Source organism: Lissotriton helveticus, chromosome 2_1 (assembly GCF_964261635.1).
Source record: "Lissotriton helveticus chromosome 2_1, aLisHel1.1, whole genome shotgun sequence".
Taxonomy (NCBI): Eukaryota; Metazoa; Chordata; class Amphibia; order Caudata; family Salamandridae; genus Lissotriton; species Lissotriton helveticus.
The window spans coordinates 1974933816-1974953875 of NC_136059.1; the positions used below are offsets into that span (position 1 = coordinate 1974933816).

The window sequence follows — 20060 nt, forward strand, 5'->3', positions numbered from 1 at the left end:
ACCTTATACTTACAATGCACACTGCACTTCGGCCTACCATAGGGGTGTCTAACATGGAGCAAAGGGAAGGTTTAGGGACTGGCAAGCGGGTGCACTCAGCCATGTCGACACAGCAGTGCTAGACTGCACATAGGCCTTGAAATGGCAGGCCTGAGACACACTTTACAAGCTGCTTCTGTGGGTGGCACAACCAGTGCTGCAAGCCCACCAGCAGCATTTAATTTACAAGCCCTGGGCACACATGGTGCACTGTTCTAGGTGCTGACAGATAAATCAAATAACCCAATCATGGAATCCAATCAGTACATCAATTTAACATAGGGAGCACTTGCACTGTGGCACTGATTAGCAGTGGCACAGTGCCCAAAGCATAAATCCAGCAAAACATATCAAAACAGAGGAGGCAATCCATCAAGATGGAAGGGAGACTCACGCCAATGATGCCAGGTCTAACAGGCTGGGATTACACCTCTGCCTTTCTGGCAATTTTAATGCACATCTCCCAAATGATAGAAACATGATGGGGAATATACAGGGAGGGTTTAGATCAAAGTAGCAAGGAGTTGGGGTCAATAGTGAAATCCCACGACCTAGATATCATGGCAACTGTAGGGAAAGATGTAATTATTCCTCCAACCTATAAAGGCAGAGGGTCTCCACCTACGATTGATTTTATATTTATCACCCGGAGCTTAGAACAAACCCTGCTCTACGGGTCAGTTGTTGAATCCACCTTTAGTGATCACAACCCACTTGAGACTGTCTTCCTAATGGCCAAAGGAAAGCATACAAGCAGCAGATAGGGGCTTGCAATCTTCAACTCACAGCGGACAACTTAAAATTGGTCTGGAGAATGTGCGACCCAATACAAACCTTTGAGAAAGTTTTGAAAGATAATAGGAGATCAGTGGAGGCCTGTCTATCTGAAGAGGACAGTGCTATTAATATAGTGGGTGCCTTTAAAGAACTTTGTCTTGGCATACAAAATACCCTACTAAGACCAATATGCCCATCCAATAAGTTACATTGCTGGTTTGACCATGACTGCACAGCAGCCAATCAAGAACTAAGGGTGGCCCTAGGGAAGAAAAATAAGATACTAATCACTGCCCTGAGGAAACATTATAAAATTGTTACGGCTAGGCGCTGGCAGCATGTTCTCATAGACCAATGGGAGACATTAGCACTAGCAGCTAACACGAAGGACAGCAAGAACTTCTGGGCCACAGTTTCTGGTATGAGAAGTAAAAATCTGACAATCTCCCCAATCTCATGCCATATTATTAGCGAACCTTGGGAAGATCATTTTAGCAATGTCTATGTTTCCCCCTCTAACGCAGATAGTTTTACTATAGATAATAGTAAACTAATAGATTGTAGAATTACGATAGATGAGGTAGAAGAGGCCCTATCGCAAAGTATGGGTGGTAAAGAGCCGGAGCCTGATGGAGTGCCAATGGATCTATTAAAACTGGAAACCAAACTTTGGGCTCCTATCTTAACGAATGTGTTTAGTAAACTACCTTATACAGACATATAGGATTCTTGGCGCACTTCCATTATTGTCCCTTTATTTAAAAAAAGCAACAGAGAAGACCCCAGTTGTTACAGAACAATATCGTTAATTGACACAACTGTAAAAGTTGTGGGGCGGGTTATTTACAACAGGATCCAGGAGTGGGTCCAAACAAAGTCGATTTTATATCCTGCCCAATATGGATTTAGAAGCAAGGTAGGGACAATTGAGCAATGAGCCAATCTGAACCTAATAATAAGCAAGTACACAGTTGTTAAGTGTCTGCCTCTATACATGGCATTTATGGATCTAAGCGCCGCTTTCGACTGTGTAAATTGGTCGAAACTATGGACCATGTTGACACTTAAGAGCCTGGGAGCCCTCCTTGTTCACTTTCTCGCCTCTCTTCATAAGGGTATGGAAGCAAAAGTTAGAATTAATAATAACGGGAATGTATCCAATGGTATTGAGATTGGCAGGGGAGTTCGACAGGGGTGTGTGTTAGCACAGCTCCTGTTCATATTATACATTAACGATTTCTACTCATTCCTGTCTTCCATAACCAGCGATGTTCCATCAGTCAAAGGGAAACAAACCCCTTCCTACACTTTTATAAGCTGATGATGCCGTTTTAATGGCCCGGACCCCTCGGGCACTACCTCTTTTAGTGTCAGCATTTATTGATTTTACTTTCAATCTTGATCTCCAAACAAATATCAAAAAAGCTCATGTTATGGCATATGGGCCTCATTGTATTCAATTGTCTTCCATGCAAGTAGGAAATAACGCCTTAACAAGTGTCAAGAGCTTCCCATATCTAGGGGTTATGTTTTCGTCTTCTGGAGCTTGGTCACCTAACATCGCACACCGAAGAATGTTATTCTCAAAGGCAATTGGATCATTGCTCTCCCTTCCTCAAACCATGGCTGGGGCCAGCTGAAAGCAATGATACAAATATACAAGTCCCAATGTGTTCCAATCGCCACCTATGATTCCGCCATTTGGGGGATGCAAATTGCGTAACCATACAATCAGAGGAAAACAGGCTCTGTAGGCGCCTGTTGGGTGTACCTCTCTCTTCCCCCCACATCATCTGCCACAAAGAATTACATTTGTTATACACATCTGATTTTATTAGCTTGAGGCCAGTGTTACTTGGTTATCCATTTGAAGTAACGACAAGGCATTGCTCACAAGAGATATAATAAATGACTGCATCTCCTGTGATAATGGCCTTCGAATTCCATGGTTAGCATATATTAAATATGAATTTGGGGAAATTGGTAAGGAGCAAGCTTGTACAGCAAGAGATTTATGCCCTATCTTTAACACAAAGGAAGTAGCCTCAGCTTTTTATAACTTAGCACGTGAAAATCATCTTATCTGATAACTGCAAATTTGTCCCAGAGTATCTCCGTGCCACCACCCGTTTATTTAGAACACCCTTGTGGGAGATGGGAGCGCTACCTGCTATTTAGGTTTCGTGCTGATACGGTTAAATATGTATTGTGTTTCCCTTCTGCACACCAACCAAATCTTGCTGCTATTCCTTGCCCTTATAATAATAATCAGGCCAAACCATGATACACTTTTTTTTGTTTTGTACATTTTATGAATGTTTACAAGGTTATTCCTGCTTCCACTTTTTAAAAAGAGATATTGTGATATCTGACAGAGTGAAGCAATGTTCTCATCAATTTTCCAATTGTCCGATACTGAAACATGTTCACATGTAGCCTCATTTTTAAGACATGCGGTGAGGGCACGTGGCACTTTACTATTATTACAACCTGCTGCTATTTTGTGCTTTTAATCCTTGTTTTTAGTTTATAGTGCTATGTATAGACATGTTTTATCTGATTTGTAATAATACGACAATGTACTTATGTTGATGTAATGGTGACTGTTTTATTTGCATGTACTTTTATGGAAGGGTAAACTTTCCAAATAAAGATATTGAATTGAATGCCCATTTTCAAGGCAACTCCTGGAGAAGTTACTGTCATATGCTGCACATCTGCTCTAAAGAAAATCCAGTCAGAACATTTTGTGACGTTGATTTGGAATCTCCCATGATGAAGCTTTTGAATTCAGAGTAAGAAAATAAAATGTACAAAGACAGATGGTAAGGAGGAATCCTAAACCCCAAGCCAGTGATTCCCTCAATGAACCACCAGTAGTAGGAACCCAAAAGACTCCAGCACCCAGGAGCTGTTGTCGTAATAGCACTTGAGACCTGAATCCATTTAGCGTTTTAGACTAAAAGAATTAAAAACTGTCTACTGTCATATTTTCCTGATTACGTTTCACTTTGGTCTTCATTCTTCTGTGCAGGGGGCGTATGTCAGGGAAGGAGTCTATGCTACAAGGAAGAGGTGAGGCTCCTTTAAGGGTGGAACCTCCACTCCCATTGCTAATAGCACCAGGCCGGACTCAGCAGGATTTACAAAATGTGACTTCTTCACTCGGGCAGTCTATTACACACATAGAGAGTGCTTGAGTCCTTGCTGCAACACTTTTTACCACTGGGTCCTCTGCCACCTCTACTATTTATAGGCCCCTTCACAGCCTGTTGACTTTTTAGACGTTTTGTATAAGAACTGCACTGTAAAAAGCACCATTTGCCCCACACCTCCCTTTTAGGTCTCAGCTACATTGAGCATGCGCTGTGCTGTGACAAGTACTGTTTATAATTGAGTGGGCTTACAACCACACCCCAGCATGCCATTAGTTGTTTTCGTTGTCACTCTCATTAGCAATCTTTCAACTAAATAGCGCCTATAGGCTTCCCTTCTTTTCTTGTGTTAGCTGTTTCCTGGAGCATGGCCCAAGTACGTGTTATTCCTTGTCTTTTTGCCACACACTATTTTTTTTATAAGTGTTTCAGTATTATTCTAGGATTTACAATGTGCCTTCTTACTTTTGAAACAGGCACGCAGCTTCTTACTTATGTTGCGTTCACCCTATCTACTGTCACCATTGATGCTTCAGTTACTTACACCCACAACTGTACTATTCTACTCTATGGTACTCCACTCTTCGCCACTCCACTCTACTCAATGCCACTCTGTTCTACTCTATGCCAAACCACTTTATGCCACTTCACTTCACTCCACTCCGAACCCTGCCAGTCAACTGTACTCTATGTCCCACTTCTCTATGCCACTCCTCTCCACATAGTGCCACCCTACTCCACTGTACGCCACTCTACTCTGCTCTACGCCACTCTACTCCCACACCACTCCATTCTACTCCACTCCACGCCAGTCTGCGCCACTCCACACTACTTTACACCACTTCGTTCCACACAATTCCCCTCTATGCCATTCCATTCCACACAATGCGACTCTATGCCACTCCACTCTACACCACATCATTCCATACAATGCCACTCTACGCCACTTCGCTCTACTCTACTATTCCACACATTGTCACTCTATACCGCCTACTCTATGCCATTCCATTTTACACAATGCCACTCTATGCAACTCCACTCTACTCTACCCTAAGCCATTCCGTTCTTCTCTACGCCACTTCACTTCACATCACTCTCTTCTATGCCATACTATACAGAATGGCACAAACTTTTAGCCATACTGAACAGCAGCCCCGCTGAGGTACAACATGGCCAAAAGACATTGGCAAAGCCACTAGCTCTCACATAGGCGAGACCTGTTGGCTTTGTCAATGCTTGTTTTGATATAAAAACGTATTTGGGGAACCCTTTGAAAGTCGCTCGCCTGCCCTGTTCAATTGAAAGCAGGTATTTATGACGCAGCACTTTCAAATTTCGCCTGCACCACGCGCTCTAATGCTAGGGTCTTTCGTGAAAGGGGAACAGGTGCACTTAGTTGGTAAAAAATCTGCGGTCCCGGTCGTTGCAATCAGCAGACGTGTCATTTCCAAGTGGTTAGCAACAGCTGTCAATCCAGAGAGAATCATGACACCGACATCATCACGAGGACACGCTTGGCTCGGAAGTCTTGACAGGTGTGCGGACAGGCGCAGTTGGGAAAGTGACAGGAGGGTTCGTTCGTGCATGGGTTGCGTGTGACGGGGTCCCGGGCTCGCCGCCTGCCACATTGCACAAGCCCCTCACAGAGCCGCGTGGTGTTGCCAGGAGCCAGGGGGAAGGCTGGCTGGAGCAGCAGCGGGCACGCCCAGTCCCCGCAGGCGTCCCTGTGTACATTGAGACGGAGGGCGGAGCCGGCTCCTCGTTGAGCAGGGCACACCTCACCTACCCTCCTTCAGGCCTCCACCAACCAGGGCAAGCCGAGGCTTGTCATCGCCAGCTGCAGGTGGCATCGCCTGCGCCCCGCTCCTGCCAGGCAGTGTACCTGGCGTTGTTTGTTCCCGTGCGCTATCCTCCTGGGCGCGCGTGGAGAGGTGGCGGCAGCCTGCGCCGTCTTCCTTCGTTGTTGCTCTCCCCTGGATGGGCGGAGCCAGTCTGACACCGGCTCCCGGGGGATTGACATGTCATAACCCAGCAGCACAGGCAGCTCGGGGGATTACCTGCCCTGTTCCTCGTGCACCGGAGTTGCTGTCGCCAGCCGGGCACCGGGGCAGGGAGGCTGCCCTACAACAACGCCTGCCCCCAGATTCAGAGCAACAGGAGTGTGTCAGCTGGAGAGAAGGGCGCTGCTGGCGTGCGCTGCCCTTCCGACTTCTAGGTATGTCTGCCTCTCGCCAGCGCGGCGCAGGAGCAGTGAAATGTGGGTGGGTGTAGTTTCTTTCTCTTTGTGCGGAGTTCTGTGCACAGGCCAGTGAACATGGGGTGAAATGAAGGCAGCTGGCTGTCAGTGTGAGCGCGCGCTTCAGCGGCAAGGTGACGTACGCGCAGCCAGGCACTGTTCTCTGCACACCACAGCTGTGTTTGTTTTTTGTACGATAACATATCGCCATAAAAAAAAGATGGGAAGGAGTCATCTAGGCTAAATTCCTGGCGGTGAAGTGGCCCGCCCCATGATTACTTGCCAACATCTTGAAAAGCGTATTTTTTTATTAACTTGTTTTAATTTAGTCTACAGTCTTAACGTTGATATTGGCTTTGTTTTCTGCAACTAATTTCACATTGCATCTATTTGCAATAACATCAGTATACAATATTTTTAAAGGCAGAGAGTTAATTAAAGAGGACGTTTGAGTTAAGTACCTACGAATGTCAGTGTTCACCAATTGTGTTTAAACTCATGTGCTCACTTAGTACTGTTTTTCTTTGTAGCTATTTTCACCTATAAACATGTAGCTGTTTTTATAAAATAAGAGTATACAAGGCCTACTTCCTGTGACACATTTTGTGTATTAATTTGGCTGTGGCTAATCTTAATTTGTTTATAAATGGCAGTGAGGTTAAGCCATAAAGGAATAAAGTTCCCTCTCGTGTAGAAGGTTCTGCCTGTGCCAGTGCCCCCGTGGGTTACACAAGCTGTAATAGCAGCACTGCATAGCCTGTGAGCCTGTCTGTAGCTGAATCACTCTCCAAGGGTCAACAGAGAGTAGTTAGTGAGGGTGGAGTGGAAAGAAAACGTTTCATAATGAACAGGAACTGAGCAGAGCTATTACTTACAGAACCTACCCGTAAATAAACAGATTTCACACCGTATGACACACTAAAGAAGAGTAAACACGGTTTAAAGGATACACACTATATAATCAAAATAACTGGTTTCATTTTAAGTTACTAACTGGTGTATTTGAGAATAGACAGATATGCGCAAGAATGGGTTAATATGTAGGTAGAAAATGACTGAAACTATTCTATTTGCGCTTCACTGTTTGTAAAAAAAAAAAAGTCATCTTTTGTCCTGGAATTTTTTTCTAAAGACAATAGTCTTTTGTAATGTTAGTTGAGACCAGAGACCTTACACGTCAGAGTCTGTGAGAGTAAAAGAGATATTTGTATGCACCTAGAGACCTGCGCCGGTAGCATTGCCTGGCCTGGTGTGGGCTGAGGGATCTTCCCCTTCCTTGTCGGGCCTGGCAGCGACTGACCTTCCCAGACACAACTAGAAGCAGTCAGTCCTGTGTAGCCTGCTGGAAACAATCCCGCATCACCTGCTGGGGCTCCCCAGGCCTCGCTGCCAGCTGACTGCTGCTGCGGCCTGGTTTCCGGTTACCTGAGCGGCCGCGTGGCGCTAGGCCAAGGATGGTGCAAGAGAGAGCACCGTATGTATGGCCGTGTCTAGGGCAATAGCGACGCTGCCACCAGTAGAGTGTTCAATATTTTTCCTATTCAAGGCCACGAGTTTAGTTTAATCTGCTTGTTGGACGACTGCGGCATCTTGTCATGCTTTGTGCATCAACAGCAGGCCGCAAACAACCTTATTTTAGCCTGGGGTGCTGCGCTGGTTCGAGTTTAGTTAGGGGGTGTAAGAAGGGCAGGGCCACACTTTCCCAGTAAGTAAGACCTTGTTTGTTTTAATCCTTTCGACACTCAGAGTGTTTGCTTTTTTTTTTGGAGGCGGACTGGGAAACATGCCTAGGATTCCATTGGCCAGCTACAGAGTCTATAGGGAAAGAGTGACGCACTAAAGCATACAAAAAGTGATGGCTGGAATGCTTGGATTAATCTCAGAGACTGGAAGTCAATTTTTTTAAATTAATTAGTGTGTCGCCCCAAGTGGGACGGTAATGTCCAGGCGTGGGTCCCGTGCACACTGTGTCACTGGAAGCAAGCGATAAATGGCTGATGAACCATACCTAACTAAGGCGAAACTGATCCAAGGTTGACCACGCTCCAGTTCAGAGAGAACCTGGCCCGGCAGGTCGGTCTGGACTGTTCCCATTGTAGCAAGGTCAAGACTGATTTGCATAAGCCTGCATTCAAGCTGAGGTGGCATGGTGTGCAAAATAACTACAGAGTGGGATGCAGCCGAGTGATTACCAGTGGCTGAGAGTAAGTCAAATATTCCATCCATCACGTTTTTGTATACTTTAGTATACAGAAAGAGTGAACACTACATTTTCCTGAAGAAAGGGCACCGTTGGGCCATCTTACAGCACCCATTTGCCAGTAAAATGCATAGACTGTATTACTTTGTTTTTCTTTTTTCTGCTGATGAACTGTTTCAAAGAGTAGAGAGCACAGACAACTGAGAGAACACAAAACCTAAGTTCTTCATCTTATTCACAGTGTTATTTTGTTTCAAGGCTTATATATTTGTTTTAAACTTTGTTTATTGGCATTCACATCTTTCCCTCAGCAATTAACAAACAGCATGTCTGCATAGTCAACTTTATCAGATGTGCAAGTAGAGGCCTCCAATAGACAAGATGAAGTTCTGCACAGCTCGGGGCCAGCAGCTAAAAAATAAAATGATATTTGATTATCGTTTTATTTTTAAGCAGCTGGCTCAGTCAGCACTGTAGGCAGGGCAGTGCCGAGGCATGGGAGGGGAGTGGAGGAGTGCTATGTGCACTCTCTAGGTGCGCATATGTGCTGGGTTGGCCGTCTCAGACCAAAACACACATACACACTTCGGTTTCTCTAAGCTGTCTACATTGAACAGCCAGGCTGGAGAAACCCCACAGACTCCCTGACATGATCAGAGCGTCTTTCCAGCCCGCTCAGGCCAGTCCCCGTGCTGCAGAGGGACAGGGAGTCTGATGCAGCCCCAGTGCTTGCTGGGACAAGGAAGAGGAAACATCAGGCGCAACAACTTAAGGTACGTTTTTTTCCTTTTTATTATTACCCCCCCCCCATGCTCCCCCTGCCACGCACCCCACTCCTCCCCCGCCTCACCACCTTTTGTATGTGGCGGCAGCCACTGAACAACACATCCAAAACAATAAGTCAAACTTGGGCAAGAGGTCAACATGTGCATGCATTCAAATCTCGTAGCAATGTCAGTCGTGTCCAGCACCCAGAATAGGATCAGTGGTTGAAGTGGGCGGGATCGGGGAGGCGCGTTGTTCCCATACTTTTTTAATTTATGGAAAACAGTTCCCCTACTTTCTGTGAAAAGATAACCTTCACGGAACAATTAATTCCGAGAGCTGAAATGCTTCAGCTGCAGTGTAAGGCAGGGAGTCTTCTGTGCTTTGAAACCGATTTTGGGCAAGCCGCTAAAGAAGCCTTCTTGCCAGGGTGCCTGATTACCTGAAAGAAATGTACATTTGCGCCATAGGTCAATTTGCAAATGTTAAGGGAGCTCGGATGCGGGTATTGGCTTTAATTAATGGAATCACTTGACACTACCTGATGACACAGAATATTTTTGAGTGGTTTTGGAAATGTGTTACCAACTGAGCTATGAAATGTGTGCTTTTTAAAGGCCCACAACACAGGCCCTGTGCCTCAGGAGCTGCAGGGGCCTGTGTTTCGCCTCTAATTATTCTCCACTGTTCCAAACAGGATTACATTCTGTGGCACTCTGGTAACAGGTGCAGACCTCTAGTTGCGGTTTCATAAACTATGATAGTGCATTTCCCATTGATTAACTTAACTTGCATTTACATTTAAGCTGTGTGTTATTTTATGCGTCCACACCTGAAGTTGAAAGACCGAAAATTGTTACTGAATATTTAGTATTTTTAGCCACCCTTTTGACACCACACCGGCCCCACATTCACTCAACCTGCCCCCATTGTGCACAGCATCACAGTGCCCCTACTTTTTAAAAAATCACTTCGAACTCTGTGTAGGACAACCAGGTTCACAGTCAGCCATCCCTCAACCATACAAAGACTGCCAATGTCATTGCCCAATCATCTGCAAGAAACTGGCGCCGCAGGCCATGCCATTCCTCATCCAGCAGAGCAGACTCCTCAGCCAGTGGCCACCACTCAACCTCACGTTTCCACTTACAAGGGGGGGTCCTGGCGATCTCCAGTGCATGGCTAGAGTCTGCCAAGCTAGAACCAAGGCCAGACCCACAAACCGAGCACCAATCCCCAACTCTCAACCTAGGGAGCAGACCAGAAAGGCATACCTCCAAACATAGCAGGGCTGTATGGCCAATGTACGCTCCAGGTCGACCTTCACTGTCCTCAGTAGCTGGCTACACCAGGGCAAGACCAGGTCAGGTGTAAGAAATCAGCATCTACCTCCTGGCAACGGGGACACTTGTAATCAGACCTACCCCATATTGTGTTAAGCCTGTGAGGAGTGAGATTCATCATATGAAGGTAATTGAACTGGGTATATCTGGGTGTTACGAGAAACCGTCTGTACCCTCTCCAATTCCCTGCCTCAGTCATTTGTTGCTAATGTCCCTAGCGTGCACAGTCCCGCATTGTCGCTGAAGCCACCTCAGATTGACCTGAGCTTGGAGCTAAGCCTACTTGTAAAGCTAAGAGACCAATTTGCATTCCCCTCCAAAAGTAAGGACAATCTGCAGCCCCTCGTGCATTGGTGGCTCAGTCTGCCTCGTCTGCCACAGTGCATGCATCTACTGAGTCATGGCAGCATGTGTCAAAAATTCAGAGGCAGGCAGGCAGGCCGGCGTCTACCACCAGCTCGACCAGTGGCCACAAGCTACCCTCCTGAAAGCTATCCCCAATTGAAGTTAGTTCCACCGCTATCGACGTGGCAAGCCTACTTCCCATGAAGTACCCACCTCTGGAGGCGGAAATACCAATCAAAGGGCCCACCAGGGCATTGGGCAGGGAGCACCCCACAGACCGCACACTTCTTCCAGCTACACAGGGTTATCTCCATCAGCTTAGGGAGCTGGACAAGTACCGGACGACCCCAGTAAAAGGGTTATCAATGCCCCCTCACTATGTGGGGCACCATAACACCCCAGTTCCTCCCGATGGAGGCCCACCAGCCATTTGGCTTACCACAGAATCTGAGCCATGGTGTGATACAGCTCTAGGTTGGGGACTCAGAGGCCTCCCTCCCTGCTAGAGGGGTAGAGAATGTGCAGAGAGGCTGTGTATCTGCCCAATCCCATGTCAGTTCCCACATCAAGGTGTCTAGAGTACAGCACCAGGATCTAGGAATCCACAGCGAGAAGTTATAAAAAAAAGTGTAGCACCCTAGGCAAGAGAATCATCTTAGTGAGTGCTATCCTTGCCATTATGGGAAGTTTCAGTGATCCGCAGCATGTGACACTGTTCTGCAGCGGCCGGAGCATCACCCCAAGGTTTCACCCACCCCAAGATATAGGGGCTCCCATGGGCAACAGGTGCCTGCATTACCAGCGGAACCCTGCTACTGTCTCCACAGACCAGAAAGGCGCCCAATAGGTGCTACAGGGAATCCCCTCCAGGCGATCCCCCGACGCAAAGTTACGCACGTATAAAAGCTTATCGTCAATATAGAGGGAGATACTATCATCCCTGTCATGCAGTGGGATTTTCCTCCCTTGACCTTTACCCTGACGATGCTAGCAAAGGGCTCTATAGTGATCACAAACAGCACAAGGGATAAAGGACCGCCCTGTCTGTTGCCCATGCATATTTTCAAGGCTTATACCAGTATATCTTCATGTTGCTTCATAATAGGGAGCAAATCAGTCGGTATTCAAGAAATATGTGTCACCCTGAGAATCTTCTTGGAAGCATGATATAATTCTTAAGATGAAGCCAGTTCATCAGAATATTTCAGTTAAAGATGAAGACACCGTTGCGACAAGCAAGACCCCGGACTCAATGGATTTTCAATAGAATTTTATAAGATTTACAAGCCAGCCTCACCCCAAAGTTACTGGAACTTTGCAAAGCAGCCTAATCAGAGGGTCAGTACCCACCCACATTGTGTGAGTCCCTCTTGGTATCTCTCCTGAAGCCAGAGAAGGTTCCCTTAGAGCTTGCCTCCTACTACCCATTGTTCTTGCTGGGATACACTATAAGGTACTGAGTAAGGGCATAGCGGGCCGACTATACGAGCACATGTCACATCTGGTACACCCGGACCAAAATGGCTTTGTGCCTGGAAGGTCAACCACTCTTAATCCCGCCACCTAGACAGAGTGTTGGAGCTTTCTTCAGTCGAGTTGCCATATGTGGAGTGCATGGTACTGGACCTGGAGAAGGCTTTCGCCCCAGTGGATTGGGGGTGTCTGTTTTCAACTATGACCACCTTTGGCATCACAGGACGAATGCATGGTCTAATACCTCTCTTGTATGCTGAAGTCACAGCATGGGTAAGGATTAATCAATGCATTTCTACCCCTTTCCCAGTGAGCAGGGGAACGCAGCACGGTCTGCTGCCCCCCTTGCTTTTTGCTTTAGCAATGGAGCCCCTGGCCTAAAGACTTGGCCACAGGGGCAAGCATGGGGAATACTGCTGAACGGAGAAGCTCATGTTGTCTTGTATGTGGATTACATGTTAATATACCGACGGGACAATCGGGAGGTTATAACGGAATACGAACCATATTGCAGGTATTCCGAGCTGCTGCACGCCTGGCTGTGAGCTGGGCTATATCCTGCTTATTTCCATTGCTCTCTGGTTGCCCCAACAGCATTACACTGTGGATTCTCATTCGCTACAAAGAGAGCCCCACCCATTTCGCTACTTGGGGATAAATATATAAAAATGAGATGCAGGACTAATATATGGCAATCTTGCAAAAGCCATAGCATCATTGCACCCCTGGATGGTGTTTTGGAGTACATTGCCACTCACTGTTCAGGGCCAGGTATCACTGGCTAAGATGGTGATGGTACCTTCTTATTGTACTTTTTTCATAATCTACCAGTCAAAATTCCCAAATCTACTTTCGCATGTTACACTTGGCGCTGGGGCGTTTCTTATTGTACAATGGGAGATGGCACTTAGCGCTTCATAAACTACAACTGCCTATGGACAAAGGGTGATTGGGAGCCCTACATTTTGAGCATTGTTATCAGCGCAGCTGCGGTGGCGTATGCTTTGGCTAGCAGGGCACCTTACAGAACTGGGTCTCCTCAACCTCATCTGTGTGCAACAAGTAGTCCAGCATACCTTTTTACCTGGTGCCCGACTCCGCCAAATGTGAATGGCCAGTTACAGGTAGCACATAACTGCTTACATCGCAGTATCCCTCAATACTTGACTGAGATCCCATAGCACTCCCTTGCTCCCTTTTGTGATATGCTGGGTAGGGCAGGAGTGAAGGCCTGAGGGACATCAGGAGTATACAAACTAGGGTCCCTGTACGGTTACTGAATGCTATTACTTTACGATCAATTACAAGAAGAGTATGAGCTCCATGCCGGACATTTACTAGCTTATGGTAGTCTGATGGCTATATTAGAGAAGCCCTGGGGTATTACAGACACTGAGCCTGCCCAACACACTCTGAGTCAAACGCTTAATATAATGGGTAGTGGCCGAAGGCTCATTACATGGCTTGTCCGAACACTAGCATATACCACACAAGACCCACTGGCTGCAACTCGTAGATGCTGGGAAGGGGATGCGGGAAGAGTACTAACACAGAAAGAATGGGAAGAGGTGGTCTATACCCTTGGAAAGTATCTAGGAACGCAAAGTTCAAATACATCCAGCATAATTTCTTCCATAGAGCCTATCTTACCACAGCTAGACAACATCAAATGTTTGGATTCTCCCCTGGTTGTCATAGGTGCCAGCACATGGGAGCAGACATGGTATACATGTTTTGGATTTGTTCAGGAGTCACGTCACTATGGAAGGAAGAGGTGTCTAGCACTTTGATTGAGGTGACTGGTCGCACAGATGTATGCATGCGGGAAGACGCTCTACTGGGACTGTTTAAGTGCCCCAGAATGCAAAAGCCACCAATAGATTAATTGATTTAGCACTGTGAATTACCCGTAGACTTATAGCCATGCACTAGAAGGCCCAGACACTGACAGTTAATGCACATTTTTTTCCCACATTGCTGCATGGGGACGCTTAAGTAGGGGTGGGCTGAAGCAGTGGCGCTTCGACGAGAGGAGGCTCGTGGAATACTCAATTACCCTATAGCAGTGGTTTGGGAAACACTGTTGGCTGATTTGAATACGTATATGAGAGTCTGTTTAATTAGTGATGCCGCTTCTGTTTCCGCTATTGTGCGAATATTGCTGGATTTGTGACTCTGTGACCTCCCTACTGTGCTTATTGTTGCTCTCGGCTTGTATAGGCTCCACTCCTGATGTACTGTGGTGCTGACATTACTATCTGTGCTCTTTTACACATATACCAATACTCCCTAGATGCATGCCCCGAAAGTCCTATATGATACTACACTGCCATGTGTAGACACTCCGGATATTTTAATGACCTCTTGTGGAGATTAGAGGGATGAGACATGGAATGGATCCACTGTGATGATTGTAATACTACTGATTGAGCTGACGCTTCCCCATGACCTCTTTATTGTTCCACTCTTCTTTCAAGTTTGTAGAGTGAACTAGGAACTCCTGTTGATATTACTGTGATGCCATGTTAATATCAGTAATCTGCTAACGCAGATTATAGGTATATGTCTGCCCATTGAAGAGATTTATCTAAATGTGGTAATCATAACTGCAAACAAAAATTGGCTAAAAAAACATGATGGAGACAGGGTTGCACCAAATAGATAACTACATTTGCATGGGACCATTTTTGCTTTATCAACAAAAATGTTCTAACCTATGTCTTGAAGCATGGGAATTGCGGGAGTAGACTGTGGGAGGCCTATCAGCACCACATGAAATGTATTTTCCTCTTCTGGAGGGTGGTTGAGTCTACGTAACCCCAATTTCTGCCACATAAAAAGCAAAATCTGTATGTGAGTTTCTGTTGTTTGTATAATATTGACAGGGAATAAAGTTGTAAATAATGTTCTGATAAACTGTAATTATTAGCGTATTTTGACGGATTTGGGTACTTGTCTGCGAGTGCCTTGGTTCTGGCCATTTTCTCCTTCAGTTCCTTGAAAATAGCCACCTTCTCTCCGTTTTAGCTTCTTGTGGTATTGATGGAAGTAACCCCGCTTTGTGCTTGAAAGAACTGTGGTACCCCAAGAGTGACAGTCCTCTATTGATAATGTAAGCTAATATATGGAGTTATCCAAGTTTGACATGCTGTTGATATGGGTGCTTGTACTCTGGTGTTCTTCAAATTGCCAATGACTCTCAAGGGGGTGACATTAGGTTCAATGTGGCCACTCCTGTAAAAGGCAGGGCATGCATTCTGTGCCACACTCGGTGCGTGTAGTCCTTTTTCCCTTATCAGGCAGTGCCTGAAAAACCATGTTAAGTTAATCTGGTATTTCTCAAGATGCATATGAAGGTGGAAGGAAGCAACGTTCTTTAGCATTTTAAGTAAGAAAAATGCTGACGTTTGAGGATCTTCAGAAGATATGTGGTGACTTATTGCTTCAGCATCTCGTTGTATCATTCACACAAAGGTGACACATTCCCATGGAACGTGGATCTCTGGAAAAGTGTTTGCACCAATAGTTTGTATTTTTCTTAATTTGAATATTTTAAAGGTATATATGTCCCAAAATCATCAAGGATCCTACGAGTGCTGGCAGCACAGCTATGTTAGGCAAATACTTGTCTGAAAGTATGTTTTTGAGGGAGTGCATGGTTATTACCAAAACATTGATCAAAGAACTGATAATGCTGGTAATCAACTAGTTTATATATTGTAAGGGCTTATTAGTGTTAAAGAGTTATGTATCTAGAAGAGATGGCTGCAGTAGCTTAGTTCCTTTTTATGACCAAGACAAGCACTTCAAATTGACATCTATCTGTAGTAGACAGACAATTGAAAGCCTTAAAAACTGACTTTGTGTGCTGTTGATGGTCCGCTTTGGAGATTAATCTGATGCAGTCTTTTGCAGCACCTGATGTTTTTTGAGAAGGGTGATCTTTCTCTTTCTGAATGGCATTGCTTTAGCTCTCTTAGAAGTAGCCCTCATTTGTGTAATGATTCTGAAAGTCTCTACAGTCCAAAATGTGTCATGTTGCTGATACATTTCTGGATAAAATAATAGAGAGGTTTGTGCTTGAAATGACACACATAAATTGAAAGTGACCCCGTAGCTTTTAATCTTTTGAGCGTGGAAGGATTTGCCTATTGAGCTCTGTAATATGTGTAACATTCCTCTTGAATTATGGCAAAGGGTAATTTGGCTCTAAGTATTGGAGAATGTTAAACTTTTGATACATTCTATTAAATCAAGGTTTTATTAGTGCCATGGAGGTTGATATCACATTACAACTACTAGTTATTGCTCCACCTACCTAATAATGAAGATTTTATAAGTGCAACATAATTGAAACTTTCCACCCCATTCTGGGGTGAGTATAGCTTATTAATTTGATATCAAGATGATTTCTAGGCTTTTTTGAAGGACATAGCAGATTTGTAGATTCATCATTGGTGTCTGTTTTTTGTTATTGAATAATTTTTTAAAACTTTTATTATAAAAACCTGGTCCCAGGTGAACCAGAGTATGATACATAATACATGAAGACATTTAAGATAGCAAAGTAATACGCTCAGTAATGACACAAAACACAATATTGATTTAACAGTTGTTGAGATGAGACTTGAAATGTTCGTATTCTGGGGTGATTCAATTAGATAGGAGGGGGTGGGCGCACACTGCCTCACACTCCAGCACTCAGTTTGCCCCGATGCATCATAATACATGCTGTGCATGATAACACTTTATTCTGTGTCATGCTTTAGTTTTTCACCCGTGTTGGTGCAGCCAGTGCTGTGTATCCCTAGAAAGGGTAAACTGTGCTGGGATGAGAGGCAGTGTGCTCCCTCCCCCTGCCGTGATTCAAATTAGACAAAGGTTTTGAGGTCTTCACTTATATATTGTCATATGTATTTATAGGTGCAATTTAGAGACTCTTGTCTGAATAAGCATAATACATTCATTGAATGTAGAATTCTTATTAAGGACAAAAAAACAACACACGTAGGTCAACACGTGTTTCATGCCTTAAAACATTAGTGTGTTGTTTCTTCAGGGTCTCACAAGTTATAATCGCTGTGATAATGAATTCAGATATTTCCATCCTACTGCACCTCATCATAGAAGATCGACTAGAGAGTAGAGGTGTGAATCTTCAATAAAAGAAGTTGATTGAAAGGTTAAGTAAGACTACCTGATTTTCCCTGCATATATCAAAATATGAAAGGCAAACTCCAGTATCTGGAGTGAGAACTTTTGCAACATTTTAGTGTAAAACTTGAAAGGTAAAAAGCCAGGAGGCTATTGTTCGACGGGTGGGTTGCTGTTAGATGGCTGGTGTTTTTCTTAATCGGTTTGTTAATAAATGGGATTTGGGCCAAGTTAAGCTTTTGGGGTGTTTAGAACAGTTTTGAGGGAAGAGAGTACACCCCTTGTGAGGTAGATGCATTTGTTATCAGGAGTATGAATTGCATTGGATATGTGGCACATGATGTTATGTTATCATCTGACGTCACATTATCTACAATAGAGGAGCAGTAAATTCTTGTATATTTGTTGAATTGTGTCAAAATCAATTTATGAAACCAAAAGCACACAGGAGAGGTAGTGGATGGGCTGGGAATGAGTGGGTTGCTTATCTTTCTTTTATCATTAGCGCTCTCGAGTCTGGAAATGCTATCTGTAAAAGCAGAGAGTTAAGCTGGAAACCGTCGTATGTGAATGAGAGGTGATAGCCTCCTGGTGGTAATGTAATGCCTTATGGTGGAAACTATTGGTGTGTTTAACTGCTGTGAAAATCGTTTTGTTTATTTTTAATCTATGAACCTTTCTCTAAGGGACTGATACCAGCAGCTTTTTCCATGAGTAGTTGTGTCTTACTCATGGCCTAGGTGCAATGTGCTCGTAAAATTCTTGGAGTAAGAGATGCATATAAACAGAAAAACTTTATGATTTCGATCCTCAATGATTCAAAGACTTTTGAATAATTATAACATTTTAATTTGTCTTAATCAGGGATACAGTAATACTTTTAGGGGCAGAAGGTGCTGTGGTTTTGTGTTTGGCTGAGGAGATGCAGGAAGGTCCATGGTTGAAGTAAAAGGTTTTCTTCTTCAAGAAATCAGAATGATCTTCTGCAGATGTTGGAATCTCTTAGTATTTAATTAAACAAGGAAGAAGTTAAAGGCAGTGAATAGAGAGGCACTTTGAATTTTTGTATTTTTCTTTTCTTCAGCATAAATTTTGATCTGTGCAATAGTAGGTTAGAGATACAACTGTAAATTGGACATTGATATATTTCAGTTAGCCCATTGCATGTGATTGAAGGGTTTGCACCAACATGGTAGGACATTTATTCTATCCAAGATATTACATTGTCAAGAGTAGCAAAAATAGATAGTTGAACCAGATTGTCTCAGCTTGGTACTTTGTTTACTATATCTTGGTATCATCGTCTTATGACCTTTTCACTCTACTACCTTTTTCCATCCATCTCTGTTCTTTTCTGAGGCTGCCTCTCACCCGCTGCCTGACCTATAGCCCATTAAGTTATCTCCCTTCCCTCATTTAGTGCCCCTGCATCTTTGGACTATTTGTCTACCTCTTTAGCTGTCAGTCCTCCACCCAGTTGTCTAATTTCTTATTGCAGGCTTGTCATATCCAAGTATGTTTTGTATTATCTTCATTATTGCTGTTGTTTGTCTTTTTTTCCCTGTGGCAACCAATGCAGCCCTTTCAACTCGTACATATTGCTAATGCTGCCAAACCAACCTCAGCTTGCCTTTCTGACAGCCTTAACTCTCTATACTACCTGGCTCAATCCGTTAATATTTCGAGTTCCCTTTGCAAGGTAGTCATACATTTCTTTTGTTTGTATTTCTGTGAGTGCTTCAGAGTTTGGTGGAATCATCCAATTTAACTCAAATCTGTGACAACGCCATTAATCACAAAGAGTTGGGAAGCATGCTAGAGATTATCCACATTCTATACAGAGAATTAGGCATGATATTCCATAAAAGCTTGATATTGCAATAGTCGAGTGATTATGTGATAGAAAATAATGCGTGAATACAATATTTGTAGGACAAGACATTGATTTTGAACATTTTACGGGTACAGGAGTTTTGGTTACATGAGTAGGTCTTACCTGGCCTTCTTTCAATTGCATTGATTATGTAGGGGCCTACTGGCAAAATACCAACAATACTGTGACTCAGAAGTGCCTTCAGCCATGATAAACTGATCAGTACCTCACTACCATGTCTTCCTATGGACTGGCAGGGCTGAAGGCATCTTGAATGGTTATGTCTCTTTGATCTTCCCAAGATCAAACAGTGAAATGGTTTTCTGTTGAAAATGTGACTACTTTATCTCTTATACTTTCTGACATATGTCGAGAACAAAACTGTTATTGAAACTTATAATAGAGCATTGGCTGTGTTTCTGTCATCTAGTTTGTGGTAGGCAGAAAGATATTATCTGTAACTGGCAATTTTCTTCTATTGCACGTGTTTACAATAACATCCCTTGAAAACAAATAAGTAACCGTTTTTTAAACAAAATAACTCTTTGTTAGAAGCAAGTATAATTAAATTGGCATTGTTTACAAAGTGTACAAATAACTCTATGACCTAGTTGTTCATTACGGTTAAATGTTTTCCAAATTTACATGATTCTTGTGCAGGATCGACTCAGTTTAGCTGCATACATCCCTTTCAGCATAA

The 20060-nt window shown here is 44.1% G+C and overlaps 1 protein-coding gene across 3 annotated transcripts in view; it reads left to right on the forward strand.

Moving 5' to 3' along the window:
* The first annotated feature begins 5790 nt into the window (after window positions 1–5790).
* FHIP1A (FHF complex subunit HOOK interacting protein 1A) overlaps window positions 5791–20060 on the forward strand; it is a 512772-nt gene continuing 498502 nt past the window's right edge. Inside the window, exon 1 of one of the 3 annotated variants that reach the window (XM_078676922.1) lies at window positions 5791–6186. The gene's annotated coding sequence lies outside the window, so the exon portion shown is untranslated. The remainder of the gene's footprint in view (window positions 6187–20060) is intronic. The other 2 variants (XM_078676921.1, XM_078676920.1) reach the window with 2 other exon arrangements.